Raw genomic sequence first — 17819 nt, forward strand, 5'->3', positions numbered from 1 at the left:
AATGCAAATCGTTTTGCAGTCTGCTTTTATCTTTTAAAGTATGCCATTGGTATACCGTACCTTTTCCTGCTCTTATATGTCATTTTGTGAACGTGCACGGTATCTAGAAAACACATTTATGGTTTCATTTGTAATGTCTTTATTTCTGAGTCAGTTTTCATGTAGGTATGGGGGATGGGGAAAAACTGCCCTCGGATGCCATCCTTGAATGACCATAGCTGTTGATAGGACGTTAAACTTTGCTAAACTAAACCCTCGGAAGTTGGATTTATCCTACCTTCTTATACATGATAGACTGTAGTAATTTTAGGACAATGTACATCCAATAGTTGAACAAATATCTCGAGACATGAATTGTTGGAGCTTGTCCTTTCTTTGTGTTGATTATATAATTGACAATTTTTAATTTGGATTTTACTCCCAAACTTTGTTTCAACTTTGATATTTTACAGAAAATCAGTTATTTGCCGAAATGTATAAACATATACAACCACCATATGTTGATCAGCAACAGATATAAAGAAGCTGATGTTTCATTATTTATTATTATTATTATTATATATTAATGGTTTAAATGTCGAAAATTTTAATGCATCATTAAAACATTAGAAGGTTTGCTTACTATAGCTATTGCATACTAATATAGCATGTTCTATGTTTATGAGGAAAACTAAAACCATTGAAAAACCATCACACCACAGTAAAAAATCTGCATCAAGATTTGTATCATATAAAGCTACATTTTTAAGCAAGGCTACCGGTGTGAGTTTGAATGTGTTGTAGCATACGTGTTAAGACCCATCCCTCACTAACTGTTCTTGAATATTTGCGAGCTACCCTCCTTTCACTCCTAAGGGATATTACCTACTGGTGAATGGAATTTGGTCTGAAAATGCACTTAAACCTACTACATGTTTATTCATGCCGTCCGGGTTAGTATATATCTAATCCGGATCGAGGGTGCTACCAAATAGAGTTACATGACTTACCTGTACAGAACACGTGCGGTGGAGAGTAAGTCCTCAGGGACCACGCCAGAGTGGATATGGAGCTGGAACCTGACCTTCATGCCGATAATACAAGACATTTGCATTTGCTATACAGCAGGTGCAAATGGCAGACAGAATCCGTAACAACAGGTAAGTTTTTTCTGCAGTGTCGTATGATAATATTTTATACATTTCAAATTTGTATTGAAATGCAGCTGTCCAAATTTTTTAGTTTAAAGCTTCCTATAGATTATTCAGAATAAAAATAGTAATAAAACATCATATTTTGCAAACATTTGCTCATCTCATTAAGATAATTCCTCCGAATTTTATGTTGGTTTGAATTGGGATATATCTGCTTGTAAAGCACGATTTCTTCTGGTTGATTTCTTATGACATAAAACACTTCTGTAAAGGGTGTACAATATTTCTTGTCTTTTATGGCTTGTGAGACAGAAATCCTTTTCATTATATTTAACCATAGATATGCAGATTAATGACATAAAGACACTTTAAAAACCATACCGAGTATAGCAACAAAATATCATACAGGCTTACACATTTTAACGGTATCAGAAGACCCCCATCAAAGTGCTTTCTGTAAAACCAAGATGATATCAAATTTAAAACGAGGGTGCGGGGAACAATTGTAATTTATATGGAAAAGAAAAGAATTGAAGAGGAATGCAGTGGTTGGGGGTGGGGTAGGTGGAGTAAAAGTATTTAATTTTGCAATGTTTAATACATTTAGAGGCAAATCGTTACAAATATACAGCTCAGCTAGAGGGAATAGTCCTGTTCTGCAAAACTATATAAATTACATTACTTTACACTCAAGTATGCTATGAAAAAGATTTAATGCCAGTAAAACAGCTCTAATGTATTAACATCTTCAAAAGTATTGGGATGATTAGAACAAAAATGATAATTGTATTCCTTCAACAATGATGCACGTTATAGTATACAAACACAGTCACATTAATACATTATAAGTTTCTAAAGACAATAACTGTTATGGAAGCTTAAAAGTTCATCATTATGGAGCAATTCTTGTAGTAAGCCATGTCAAGCTGAGCATACTTTAATGTTCTTGATATTTAATGGAATGACACTAATGTAGAATGTATTGATATACAGATACATATCTTATGCAGTAGAGGAATGTTGGTATGAAAGTAGTATACGATAGAAATGAAGTAAATTTAATAAAGATTTTTTAAAGCAGCCCAAATAATAATGATAAAATATTCTAGTATTAGTTGTTACTGTAGCACTCGATATAAAAGTGTATATATGTGATGTTGGTAACGTATTCCATTCGTTATATCTATAACACCGAATAACTCCTCTATTCTCTCAATAAAAGCAAGTTAGATATATAGAGTACATGTATGTTTATTTCTAATACGAATCGTATAGCTTTCTTGAGTGAGTGAAAGTTTTGCATTATAGAAAAGGTTTTTGAAAATAAAATGTATTTGCAGGTTTCTTATTCCACTAGGTCCCCGTCTGAGATACACACATACACCCCAGACATAAATATTTATTTTCCTGAAGGAGAATCAAATCAAGGAGAAATATTTCGTTTACAAGTTTGTTTCCACATGAATAAGTTATATACAATCTAGGCATATGACAGGATTTGAGAAATAACATTTGAATTAACATATGTAGGTTATAAAGGTCCGTGCGGTATTTCCCTTTAGCGTATTGAATGAATCGTGTTGATTTTGTTATCCTTCAACTCAGTTTGATATTATAGGAGGTAGAGAAAAGCTGTACTTTGCTTTCCGATATATAAGATACACGTGTCTGTTTTATTGTTTGCATTCTTTATTAGAACTTTTTAAGTAATGGAGCTATTCATGCCGGCTAACATATACAGGATCTGCCCCGTGTCTATATTGATGGACGAGTAAACGTCATGTACGTTGATCCTATTCTATAGGTATTTAGTGAAGGTTTAGATTAATTCTGAGGGAAATAAAGAAGCAAGGACAATTGACGAATTAACGAAGAAAATTGAACATATCAGCGTGAGGTGAAAGTTAATTAATCGAAAGAAGATCAAACATGATTTGCTTTAACTGTTATATACTATAAGCATGACTTTTAAAAACTATAGTGTCACTTATGATAGTGTTAACATTCCAGAACCGCACTTTCACGTTTATTTATTGATAACAATCAAAAGGATTGAACAACAGACATATCCTATGCCAGTTATCTCATAAAACCGGATTTCGTTAACGAATGATTTTTTTTCTCCAGTGCTGATTGTTTTAATTTGTAAGGCATAAACATAACATATCTTATATTCTAGATTATGACAGAACTGATATGATAATTGGGAAAAGTCACTTTTTGGTTTATGACCATGAGTCGAAGAATGCTCCAAGTCATTTTAGTTAGCACTCTCAGCAAATATACACCGGAGGTCCGACGTCCAGTTTTTACGTCATGATTATTTTGGCAGATGTTGGTGTAATTAATTGAACTAATTTTGACCTTCGTTTACCTAGGCAGTTGAATTTTTCAAACTGATCGAAAATCAGTATATCCGAATGATGGGAGGTAATGTCGGTATCTGAGTAGAGGTGAATAGTTAACTCTAACTAGAAGAAATCTAAAGCAGTATCGCACAATGGATTCTTACTGTCATAAATATATTAGTTCAGAGGTACAGCGTTCCATTGAAAATACTGCACATGCTCTGTTATTTCATCATAAATATGTACCTGGTTAATTAACACTCAGATTTTCCATTCATATTTGTATAAAACCACAATTTTAACATAAACCAATTCCAAATTTACCAAATCAAAGATAAAACAGAAAAGCGGTTGTTGGTTTGTATGTATCTTAATACGGCACTTTGTCAATATGATTATGTAACATTAATACTTTCACATGGACCTGGGAATATTTTTCTCATGTTAATAACATTATAACTGGCTGTATAAAAACAAAAGTCTGCAGCGTTTGTAACAAACAAAATGAAGAAATGCTCCAAATACTAAAGACTTTAGGGGAAATGTATTTATTAAAACTTTTCAAAAATAATAAAAAAAAATAAAAAAATATGCAATTTCATAAACATTTCAAATAGTTATATTTGTGTATTTATCACTGTGCATGCAAAGCAAACTATGAATCATGTCTTCGCTGAACATTGCCGTCTTAGGTGACATTTAACAATAGGAAATAAATCTTCTGATATTGTAGAACCTAACCGCATTTAAAATAACCATTCATTCTAAGCAAACATAATCCAATACATACACCCATTCAAAGTATATTATAAACAATTGCAAAGCCATAGTGCGGTTGCAAAACGAAACAAACAAAAAACGTCAAAAATCTGTATATGTCATAAGGAGAGGAAATAACAAATATTGTTTTCCGGATGTTCATCAAGTCTTCTTTATTATCCTAATTTCCTTTTTGATATATATTTATATATATTCTTATGTACTTACTTGTTAAAATTCGAACATGATTTGAATAAGGATTGATGGTGATGCCTTACAGTTTTTGACACTTACCGAAATATGTAATTATGTTTTATAATCCCTATCAGCCGAGCTTATGGAAATAAAAATGAACCCTTACAACATTCATAATGTATTAACGATTAAGTATAAATTATAAGTACAAAATACGGTATAGCATGATGTTTAAAGACAAAAGTCAAACACATTAGAGCTTACATTTATTAAATAGTGACGTGTTTGTATTTATAATTATGGAGTGTTGCAATCAACAGCTTATGAACAATGACACGTTCACTTTTATGATACTTAAAATAACAAAAACAAAAAACTCATGTATGGTGTCTGTGCACAATGCTATATCAAATTTGAATTCTAAACTGACCAAGACACATGAACACCGCTGAATATTTTTTCTCCATAAATATGGTAATTTTCTAAAACCTACTTTGAACGAGTGTACACCATTAGCTATACATAGCAATATTTAAAGATTCAAACAAAATCATGCGTTAACTGTATCCAAATATAGAAAACCCCGATTTCATCAGTTAACGTTTAAATTCAAAATGCATTATAGGAATGCTTTCTCGACATTTCTGTATTTTATGATCGACATGTACATTTAATGTATTCCATTCATGGTGGGTGAAATGTCGGGCTAACATCTTAATCCATCAAATATTCATGACGTCAATATGCATCTTTCAACCCTCGTGAAAGGACCTAACTACCCTATCACATACAATCACAGTGGTAAAAAGCACTACATTTCATGAGAGCGTTTGAAACCACATTTCAAAACACAAAAATACTGAAGTGTTTTAAAGCAATGCCTTTAGCTCCCCACTATCTATTTCTTCATCTATTCACCCAGTCTGAATTAAGAGGTCTATGTTCACACTCGAATGGGTTTTTATTCTTAATTAAATGCACTCAAGCTCGACATTGGAGGGAAATGGAGTTTATCATAATTACAATCTAACTGTTCAGTACCTGTTTCCTCGTATTAAAAGTCAGAGACTGGTTTCACCGACATTAACATGTTGATGACATTTACCTGTCGTTTTACCTATAGCAAAACCGAAACTATATTATTTTAACCCATTATACAGGAAAAAATTATTACAAATTCTTGTTCGTGTTTTATATTGCTATAACGCGTATTAGACACAAATAAACAAATAACATGGACACATTCTGGTATCAATGTTGTAATGGAACTATTCGAATAAGTTTGTGTTTTTTGAAAACAATATGTTAGATTTGCTATGTAAACAATATTTGTTTAGCTTTAACATTATTTTTTACGTGTAAAGCTGATTTGACAGGAATTGTCGGAATATATCGACACCCATGTCATATTTTGTTACTCCTTGCTAGATTGTAGATTTATAACCAATCTAAGTTCATGTCATGAGGCGCTATTCATCTATTTTACCATCCGCTTTGACAGACATTGTCCTTAATCCCTCATAACGTGAACTTTCTATGGCTTCATTTGCATGTGTTTACCAGAGTTGCTAGGTTACGGTTCATGTGTAAGGTAAGAATGCTGCGGCCTCCGTCTTTGTCCCAACACCAGTGGTGTAAAATGCTAGTCGCATCCCTGGCGTGCCCAATAAAAACCAGGACATAAAAGTCAAATTCACTTTATCATTCAATAAAAAGGGAAATTGCTATTCTCCATTTTATCATATATTAAAGGTAAATGAACCATTTTCATTTACTCCTGTGCTGAATACGTAGTGAACGTGAATGTCCTGTCCATACAGGTCTCAGTGTGTAGTGTGTCAACGATCTCTTGGTCGGCGTTTTTTTCAAAGCAACGCCACCAGATTGCACGCTCGAATAGCTTCTTGATAGCAGAAAGTATCGCCTGAATGAACAAACCGATAAATGATTTTTCAAAATTCAAAATTAACTCAGCAGTTTTAAATATGTTAATATATAATTATCAAAAACATATTGTTGAAGTTTTTGTACTAAATTTCAATTTTCAAATCCACGTATATTTGCAATAAATAAATAGATAATAATAAAAAATAATGAAAAAATGAACGAATAGAAACCACTGAATGATTCGTTTCAATTTCGAAAAAGAGAGGGAGATGTGGTATAGCTACCTAACAGTCATATTCGCTATGGTTGACAACACGTAGGTAACTAAACATGGAAGGTGTTGGTTGATAGAGAGCAGTCGGGTTCAAGCCCCGCCCTTTTTTCACCAGGGAGTGATAGAGATTTGCCAGTTTCAGTGGTGTGTGACCGTATCTATCCGTCACAAAGTGCTCGGTCCGTACGTATGTGTGGCCTCGTAAGGAAATGACATCCATGTTATGTTCTTTTCACTGTAATAACAACTGGGTTGTTAAAAAAGCAACCCTTCAAATCCGACGTCATTAGCATACACCTAGGTAACGACATGCACCTTCTCAGAGACATCGGCTGTGCATGCTTCATGGAGGTGGTTTTTTTAGCCTATCGTGATATCTGAAAGCAACCGAAAACTTTAAGAAACACGTGAACAAGATACAACATAGGTAATTTACAATTTCAGATTTGAAAACATGGCGGAATGTGGGATTACCATGCAGGATGTCCTTGATGAACGGTAATGGGATTTCGTGGACTAGAATGGGACATATTTACAGCCAGGTAAAAAAAGGTAATGTTTATTAACCAATCCTATCTCAGTTTCCTCGGAAATGTATTAAACATTACCTCAGTGTCACACACGGACATTACCACTGACCACCGCTTACAAAGTACAGGTCGTTTGCCGTCGTCTGGTGTATTACCTAATGTATAAACAGAGTTCAGATTGCCCGGGGCAAACTTTCATTTGATGTAGGACGTGTATTGTCTAGTCGTATATACCTGTGCTTAGATTGGACGTGTCAACACCGTACAATGGATAAGGTATCGTTTCGCTCTCTGCAGCAGGTAACAAATGGTGGGAAGATTCCGTTGAAATATTTAATAATAGGACAGCATTTTTCTTCAACGGATTTAAGACTCGAAACAGTTTGTGCTACGCAGTATTTGCCTGTGTGAATCAACATTTGACACAAAAAACGCTGAAGTTAAAGGGTTGTAACATTGGTTTGTGAATTGCTGATATTATTGGGCTACATTTCTTTCTGGATACCACTAGCACGAATGTGGGGATACATTTACGATGGAAATTGTATTATAATAATCTGGTATTTGGAATGAATTGCAAATAGTTGTCTAAAAAATTCTATTTAAACGAGTATTTTATGTTATAGTGATAAACTGGAATTCTGAATTGGGAAAATAATGATTTTTTTGTCGGAATTACTACCATCAAATACATGTTTTGAGACAGGATATGTTACGGATATACTTATAGCAGTATGGCAGACATCAGCTCCTGTTCACCCGCCATGACAATTTTGGTGGATAAAAAACAGCAGACATGTACAAAAAGGCGCGAGGATTTTCGGAGACCCAGACCACGTGCCGATCTCACAGGTATGCAAATTAGTGGTGGTGGCGACATAATGAAATATTAGAAAGATTCACAACGAAACGCCCCTGATGATTACTCATCAACATAAGATATATTCAATGCCGTACCGATCAATCATATCCACCAGGATAGACTTGTTTGAAACATGAAGTCTTTACATTAACTTACCTTAAATGTTTTATTTGCGAGGTATTTTCAGAAAAATATACATGTGAAATTTTTTAAATAATACAATTCTAAACTGTTTAATAAACGAAAAAAATGCTTAAAGAGTAATGCATTCCATGAAATTGTTATCGCTGAATTTTAAATCCTCTCAGCTCCTATAATACGCTAGTTCGCATTGAATATGTCAAACAAACACAGACTGTAATGAAATTCCTCTTTTGTTTTGGGTAACACTTGTTGAAGGGTGTAATAAAATAGTTAGGATAAATTTGCTCAACTTTTAAATTCAATAAAGTAAATCTATGAATGAAAACAAAAGTCAAACTTTTCAAAGTAAATAATTAATTCTTAGAATGTTATTTTTTCAGCATATGTTTATTTGTTGCATTATCCATGTTAATTATATCAATGAAAACGACGAAAACAACAGCGAGTCTGGCATTGAGAGAAAGAGTAGATATAATGTATAATTCACATATACATGCATGTTTGAAACTAAATTTAGGTCAAAGGTAGTTGTAAAACATTAAACGTATCACGCGTCGTTTCTATGGTAATGTAGCAGGAATCCATCTGATTGGTAGCAGGGTGGGACATTAAGCACGGAGAAGCCAAGAATGTCACTGAGGTGTGTGAAGTACATTATATACCCAAGCTTGCTTCTCTGCGTGTTACTATTATTAACATTTTGATCAAAAGCATTATCCTCACTTTCTGACTCTCTTTCATACTTCTGAATGGTTTTGCTATTTGCAATTTAGATTCATCACTGGGACGTGCACATTTTATATTATAAAAATCGTGAGGCAAGTCAGACATTTGGCATATGGGATTTGGGCAATTGTGAGTTAAAGCAGAAAGACCCATTTTAGAAATTATACGAAACAAATACAGACATATATTATATCTCTTCTTAAAAACTTTATTTATATATTTAGTGGTTATACAATTGTCTGAAACAGAATTATGAAATGCGTTTTTTTGCTGAGGCTCAATATGTATGATTAGAGATGTGTGTACAATCAGACGCTAAAGCTCACTGCTTTCGTTTAAAAAATACTTCTGCATTTAATAGTTTTACATATGTAATAATAAACACAAATGACATGCTTGTTATTACATCTGCATTCATTCACAATTTATATGACATACTGTTATAGAGACTTACTAAATTAATAAAATGCTCACATGATACCTCAGTGTTACATTGTAAACTGGTAATGTGTTATGTGGATGAATTTTACCATTACACCGTTACAATATACTACAGCATGACATGAACTTACAATATAGGTATACACAATACCCTTATAAAGTACTACAGTATGACAATAGTAAAGGATGTGGATGAATGTTAACATTAATACATCATGACATGGATTGACAATTTAGGTATGCACTCTATCATTACAACGTACTACATTACAACATAAATATATAGTATAGCTATATATTTTTACACAAAGCTACAGTATGACTAGGATTGATATCAACACCATATCCTTACAACATACTACATCATGTCATGGCCAATATAGGTATGTATTTTACCCTTACAAAGTACCACAGTATGACAAAGTTTATTCTTTATCTTTATCTCCACACCATACCTTTACACAAAATGATAATATGACATAGAATTACTGGAAAGTTATATATCCACACCAAACACCACATTCTTACGAAGTACTACACTACAGTATACCATTGGTAAAGCGTATAACTTTGTATACACAACCAAGTACATACCAACAACATCACGTTATAGTGAGGATTGATACACCATATAAATTGGAGTTTATAATGTAACAAAACAAATATCTTTGTTTCATTTATATTTCCCTCCAGAAATTCAATGCAACATAACACAGGATGTGACGTTATGATGATGACTGACTACATTCTTCAGGTAATTCTTAGTACTAGGTCAGCCTATTTATGTTGTTTGGGGTTCTAAGTCAAATTCAAAAGTATTCAACATTCCCAACAGTAACTTTTCCCGTTGTTATGTCATGTATTTCCCTCAGTGAAAGTATCGTTAATGTTGGATTTACATTTGTTTCCGTATTACCAATAATTATTGAAAATTCAACAAAATGTCATTAACAGATGCAGTTAATTATGGATCATGTAAAAGATGTAGATATCAAGTTCAGACATGTCTCCTTATCCGGTTTGGGTTTGGTCTAAAATAACCTTTTAAGCAGTACATATGTTATTCATTCATTGTACGAGTCACTTTTATCCAAGCGTACATCTATGTATATTTACCTTGGCAGGCCGACTACATTCCGTCTACAATTCTATTTCACATCGTTAGAATGTGTACGTGAAAATTTTAGACACTCATTTATATGTATGAAATACAAAGTATTCAACAGGTAGAAGCAAGTCACTGAGGCATACAATCCATTATTTTCATATAAAATGTTACAGTAAAAATGAAAGAAATAAAATGAGATATTTTTTTCCTCAAAACTCATTTAATTTTTATCCTGTTGTAAGTTGTTATATCCTTCTTTCATTTCAGGGTTTTGACTGGTATATCGAACTTGTAGTCTTACAGAGCACTAAAGTAAAAGGGAAATGTATAGAAGCAATTAGTTTGCCCATTCAATGATGATTAAATGAAGTTAGGACCTTAATATATTCGTTATTAATCATGTCAATTTACAAAACTTTTTTTTTTAAAGGAATCGGTTTCTTAAATTAACATCAGCTTTGAGATGAATGTTTAGACGTCATTTCATATAACTCTATGTCAAATTAACAGATATGTTTAAAATAAAACCACAGACAATGTTAATCATTATTTCAAATCTACCATTTAGGTTATTAGACATGGTCACTTCCGTGAAAATATTCATTTAACATTTCCTAAAACTATGTTTACAGTTATACATCCTGCAGTCTATCAGGCATGTGTAACACCACACAGTTACCATAGTGTTGGTAGATCAGACTCAGTTCTTTAAATAGAAAAGGTCTCAATTGACTTATCTAGTTGTAAAGGCATCGAAACTCGTTTTTATATAAAAACCTATTTGTTCTGATATTTGTTATGTTGTCTCTTAGCTTTCTGTAGTCTTTTATATTAATTTCTCTTTGTCATTATATTTGTTTTGTTGTATCTTTGCTATCTGTTGTGTCTTTGATATTAATATATATTTGTCATTATATTTGTTTTATTGTCTCTCGCTTTCTGTCGTCTATTGTGTGTTTTTGTATAGACTTCTGATTCCCATTTTGGCTTTGTTTACTGACGTTGTGATATATGTGTTCTATTCTAGTTTAAATGCTCGGAATTTTCTTGCAATTATTCATCAATATTTATTGTTGGGACATTATCCAAAAAATAACAATTCATATTTATTAGAAAGTTTTAAGAGAATTTGATTTTAGACATTAAAAAAAAAATGCTGCCCATTCAGTATATAGTTTGAGGCTCTTTTTATGGGACAATGGAAGGACAATGGCCTTATCGAGTTAGATTGGGGACAGCGATATGTATTTTTATACGTTCGATTTTTGTTTCGTTCTCTACAAGGAAATCGTTTTTACTGAGTAGCTTGACAGTAACAGACCAATGAAAGTGTTTTTTTTTCACAAAACAACGAGGAAACTAAAGGAAATGTGTATCTAAATTAACATTATATATTCTTGTCCATGTTCAAAAGTCATGTGAGGTCACATTCAATAGACAGTAGGAGCACTGACCTCGTGAACTCGTCTCCCTACCTGTGGGCCTTGTACAACAAGATATGAGGAACGGTGATGATATTTAGTCTGGGAAAGGTAATACTTTCACAATAAAATCTGTCATAAATGTCACAATGGAATGTGTACAGCATGTGTGCTGTTGTGTATGTTGTACCGAGGCAATGGACCATGTCCATGTCATCGTTTGTTTTCCTTTTTAGACGGATTAATTTAAAATGAATTCAGCATGGTAGTGCAAGTTACAATGATAATTTTTAAATATAGTCAGAAGAAAATGAACATGAAAATACACATTAAGAATGTATTTTATTTGTAATGATTTTGCTTTAAATTTGCAACCTTTACACTATAAACAAGGGATATGAGTTTAAAGGAACTAAAGTTTTCATTTTATCTGATGATATGTAATTCAATTGGATTTCTATTAACAGGTCATATTGCATGATAAGATACTAAGATGCTTAAAATGGCACATGGAAATCGTTAAGGCCTAAATGTAATAAATTACCGAATCAATTGTTGACATTGACATTTTTGTGTAGCGAAAATCTAGCAATATGATATATTGAAACGTTCATAAGCAAGCCTGTTTATATATATTTGTTATATTCATGTGGACGGAAAGTTCATGCAAATGTTTCTCGTTTATTATTGTACGCTTCGTAGAAACATCATTATGCTAATTCGAAGTAATGTTTCTTCGCTTCAGTGCCCTCGGAAGAATACATGAAGCGTTTGGTGGGCAGAGGATATATTAACGATACATCCACCATGGAAAATGCATTAACATTTCCCATCAGTACTAAGTGACCAGGGCAAGCCTCAAACGGAAGTTGGGAAAACGTTATTGTCGTAGAGACAAAAGATACATTTTTAAAAGCAGAAATTGTATATGTGTTTATCAATCAACTCTCCTCATGCCTTCAAAGGAACAGACATTTCTGAACTACAACTGTAATATATGCATGGATATATTTCCTGAACAGCGGAAGGATAAACATATAGGTCAGGATAGCACTTGCGTGGACACTCATTTGTCGAAGAAGGATATACATAAGAAGAGGAACCACAACCGAAGTACCTTGCTCAGTTTTCAGGCGATGATTGTCCAAACGCAATTCTTGTGCTATTTTATCAAGAACTGTGTCTGGACATCAGTGCTTGAGACTATATCGGCTTCCTGTGACGTCAACACAACAAAGGTCATCATAGTTCATACCGAAGGGGAAGTTCCTGTCCTCGACCACAAATCGATCGCTTCATTGGAATATACCGCACACCGAAAACATTTTTTGGGGGAAGCAATTTTACTTAACTCACTAATGTTTTCGCATCTACAATGATCAATATATAACATTTCATTTATCCACCTTTTTAACACATATCAACGTTTGAAATGTTGAGGAAATATTTGATGTCATATCGATGCTCTGGAACAGATCTATATTTAGGATTCAGTAGGATTCAAAATTATCCAGTTATCATTATATCATATCGATTATAGTAATATTTAACTTTTATTTAGCTTTCATTTGTACTAAAATATAAAATAATTGTTAACGCTGTCAGGAATAAATACATTGACATGAAAGGAACATTATTACTATACTCATTACGAGTGTTACATCAGAACTTTATTTGTGGACCAATCAATATAATCCAATGTATCTAAAGGATGTGGGTCACACTTTCAATATCATTCGAACTGTTTGAAGTCGATCTCAACGTGAAATAATTTCAAAACAAATGCATCAGCTAGTTAAGAAATTGCATTTTTTATGAACAAGAAACAGAATGTTGCATTTTCATTTTGTATAGGGTTACCTCTCATAAAATTCTTATATACATTCTTTTGATTGTATGGTAAGAATGTTATGTTACTGTAGACAGATAGCCGACAAATTCCAGTTGTATGTTAAACATGTATGAATTTTGTACAACAGAAGTATTTATGCGTAAGAATTGTTCTGTTTTATGAAAGTTTTTTTGTAAAAATAAACTATTCATGTGATAATTTGAAATTTAATAGTGACTTTGATTGTTTTGATAGATGAAAAAACTGTGCAGATGATGACGTTACATGAAGTTCATGTCGTTCAAACATCTAGTCCATGATGTCATGGTCGCGCTATATTTACTCTGCGCGGTGTATTGGCTATTACTTGCATGCTAAATAATGGAAAGTTACAGCTTTTTTAGTAATGTTTCTTTAATAGTTTAAGTAAGGAACTTTAAAAAAATAAATGTTACATCAATTTTCTGTCAGGGATCATGATTATTTCCTTTAAAATATCCACTAACATTACAACGAAAACTGCTCTTCAAATCCCGTCAATATTGGTGGGGATAACACAGTGATAAATCCCTAATTACTCAAAAATACATTAGCTCTGTATATAATCAGACCGTTTTGTCTGTTCATGCTGTCTTGACCAGCTTCAGTTGACGAATGACTGACATGTCTATTGTCAATTTCATTATAAGAGATTGCTTTATTCAAACACACATGTTTTTTATAAAAAAAAAGATTTCTCTTAAATGTAGACTAATTTGGTTTGTAGGTGGTACACTGCCACCCTTTTGAAAATGAAGTTTACCTGGAAACACATCTGCTGTAAATAGTTATGGGGTTTTATGTTAGTTTGGATTAGCACTTGTTGATAATATTAACACATTAAATAGCAGAAGCTTGTAAATATATACGGGCTATTAGAAGACAGTGCACTGTTGCGATTGTATTTATTGTTTTAGCTGCGATGACTTTGGCTTTAAGCTTACACTTTAGAACTTTTTATAAACCTATAGTTCAGGTAAATGTTGAAGGACGAAGGCCTCTTAAGATTCTTTTTCTCTTTTTTAACATGTCACAGATCTCAAATTTGGTCTACAAATAATATTTTCTTAAAAAATAACATAATCTTTTCCGTAAGAAAATCCCAGATAAACAAACAAACAAAACAAAAACAAAAATGTGTACATGTTTTGCAGGATAAAGAAACATGGCAACTGAAAAACTCCTATTTTGTCTTTCATATCAGGGTGTATGGGTTATCTAAATAAGATTATATGAAATGAAAGTTCACGGTATGATTCGTATTAAATTGCGTATGAAGAATTTCAAGCAAAATAGCACTGATCAACTCTTTCCTTTGCAGTTTTCAAAAGAGCTGTTTTTATTTTAAGTCAACATAGAAAATCAAGAGGTTCTCTTTCCCTTATACATTTTACTGTGTTAAATGACAGTTTTCATCGTTTTGGGTCTATGTTGGTGTTGCATGAATTATGTTTTTGAAAATCATGGTTCAGTTCAGATATGCTATAATATTTTGGCAGAAAATAATGCCATATAAAACTATTTTTATTTTCGAAAAAAACACCTTTTAATACCATGTCAATAACGCATGATCCCTTAAATCCTAGCTTCATGTCTTTGGTTGAGTATAACGAATAGACAATATATTCTGGTAGTTTTCATAAATGTGTTCTTCTCTACAGACATGATTATAAAATATACAGAAAACATACATTTAAAAATGATGAACCTGCATCCTTCACGATTGTTTACGAGAGGACATGCAATGTTAAACAAATCATTAAACCATCAAAGAACTAAGTGTTAGAATGAAATTTAGATATTTAGAATATCAAAATATTTTGCATTATTCAAAGATAACGTTGAAACACATATTACAAAACAAGATCGGCATTCTCCCATTTATTTAATAGGTTTGAGGACACTATTTATCTTTTGAAGATTGCGTTTATAGTTTGATTCAAGTATTTAACTTATGAAGTACTTTAATGCATATATTTATATACCTTATACACTGCACATTTAGTTATGTTAACTTCACATTATATTATGTGAACTACACATGGTACTATATGAACTAAATATCGCACTTCTAGCTTATAAAATATCTTCCTGCATAATACAATAATTGCAAGAATTGCAAACACAAAACAAAACAAAACAAACACCAGTTGAGTATAAATAAACACCATGGTTTTCGTAAATATATTCGCTTGGTTACTACTAGATGTAGGTGAATCGAATAACGTAATTAGCTCACTAAACATGAAGAGTGGTATCCTCCTCGTTCTCAATGGGGCACTGTACAATATAGATTCGTAAAACAAAATATGAAAGGTTTAAGAGGCGCAAACGGGTTTAGCTAATTTAACTGGATATTAATATTAATGAGAACAAAATCATCTCTACTCATCAAGCAAATTACAAACCTGCATGTCAGTCACCATTTGTGTAAATGATTTCAGACGCGAAAACTGAATATTCAGTCAACAATATAATGATATACATTTTTTTTATAAAATGATTTTCGTACGATGATGTATGTCAATACGCAATCTGTTAAGGCACATGTGAAAGGAGCATGACATTTATCAACTATTTAACGAATAGTAGCATAAATTGTCATCACTGGTTTTTTTTTGGGTTTTTTTCATTTCTATTTCTTATTTTTGTTAAAAGTGATGATTGCAAGTTCCAATCCTTCTATATTTAAAATCCGTGTTAAGTGTTTCATATCGTAATACACCAGTTGCAACAACATTTCCAGATAAACGATTTTTTTATTACCCCTCGTTTTATGACCTGCATTTATTTCTATAACAAGTATGGCGTTACCATCGGAGCGATGGCAGGTGTTATAAGTTTTATTTCCCATGCACGTGTTTAGTTAATTACATGTGATTAATATGGTATTCCAATTCATCTATTGTTTGTAAAAAGGCCTCAAGACATATGAATTGTCCGTAAATGAATTAGCCTGACCCCAGCGTATGTCAACGTGCAATCCGTCTAAGGACAGTGATATGTTTATTAGGCACAAAAGATAACACCCACCTGCCTTTTGATTTATTATACGAATAGCATAATATTTTTCATAAATTATTTTGAAAGTTAATAATACACCAGTATTCAAACAAAGCAGACGCATGAATTACCTCAGCTGCCCATTTGTGTCATTATACAAGACTGTTTAAGCATTGATGTAAATAACACCTTGTAACCGTTTTACATAATACCAGATGTATTATTCAGCTATGCTTTTCATTTGTAATATACTTGTTATTTAAATAAGATATATATCTCTCATGTACACATATTTAAAAATCGACGATGGCAGATTCCTACTCTTACTTTTAAAAATAAAAATAGTAACAATTGTTTACCATCATTTACAGTTTACTAATGTCAACAAAAGACATGCCCAATTACATTTAAACAAACTTTTGTATTTTCAGACAATTTTAAATATTTTGTTATAAATTTGTCACATAATACCTGATATCTGTCCTTGATTATGAAATTGGTTGGATATATATGCTACAAATAGGTAACATCTGTTAAATGAGGAGGTAATAGATGTTTGCTCAGTTAATATAAACCAATGGCAGGTGGCCTATATCATCACTACCAGTACAAGTACAGGATATGTTTTCCCGATTTATAAACAAAAAAAGTTTAGTATAATATCCACTTCGGAAAGACTGTGCTCGAAGCCAGATCAATACAAGTTTAAATGGTCAATAGAGATGAAATACTCTGAATACATAATAGCTCATATTGCAACTAATTAGTAAATTGGTCGATTGCAATAGTCTTAAAAGTTCAATAAATTAATCAATCAAATATAGGTACTTCGATGGAAAACGTTTTCAATTATATACTGTTTTTTAGATGACTTAGTATGCAAAATGAAAAAGAGTTATAACCTAATAATTTAAAAAGTGGTGTTTTTTTTTTTGTATTTTGAAACAACCTTTTCAACGCCCATATAGTTATGAAAAATGTTGGCATGGCATCTTTTATTAAACAAATTTTGAGTAGCATATACAATTTTTCGATATGATAAAACCATAAAAGTATATATGATATATACAGGTATAGTTTTGATATGTAAGGCATAGCAAACAATATTGCTACAGTAA

The 17819-nt window shown here is 32.3% G+C and overlaps 1 long non-coding RNA gene across 2 annotated transcripts; it reads left to right on the top strand.

Moving 5' to 3' along the window:
- The first annotated feature begins 989 nt into the window (after nt 1–989).
- On the top strand, nt 990–13880 carry LOC110448959. Of its 2 annotated transcripts, XR_002462802.1 has the most exons (5): nt 990–1139; nt 7041–7978; nt 9993–10053; nt 11822–11939; nt 12574–13880. It is a non-coding gene; the product is annotated as an uncharacterized LOC110448959 (long non-coding RNA). The 2 variants fall into 2 exon arrangements; XR_002462803.1 differs by lacking the exons at nt 11822–11939; nt 12574–13880 and adding an exon at nt 10675–11324.
- Nucleotides 13881–17819: the final 3939 nt, after the last annotated feature.

This window comes from Mizuhopecten yessoensis, unplaced genomic scaffold (genome assembly GCF_002113885.1).
Source record: "Mizuhopecten yessoensis strain PY_sf001 unplaced genomic scaffold, ASM211388v2 scaffold4403, whole genome shotgun sequence".
Lineage (NCBI taxonomy): Eukaryota > Metazoa > Mollusca > Bivalvia > Pectinida > Pectinidae > Mizuhopecten > Mizuhopecten yessoensis.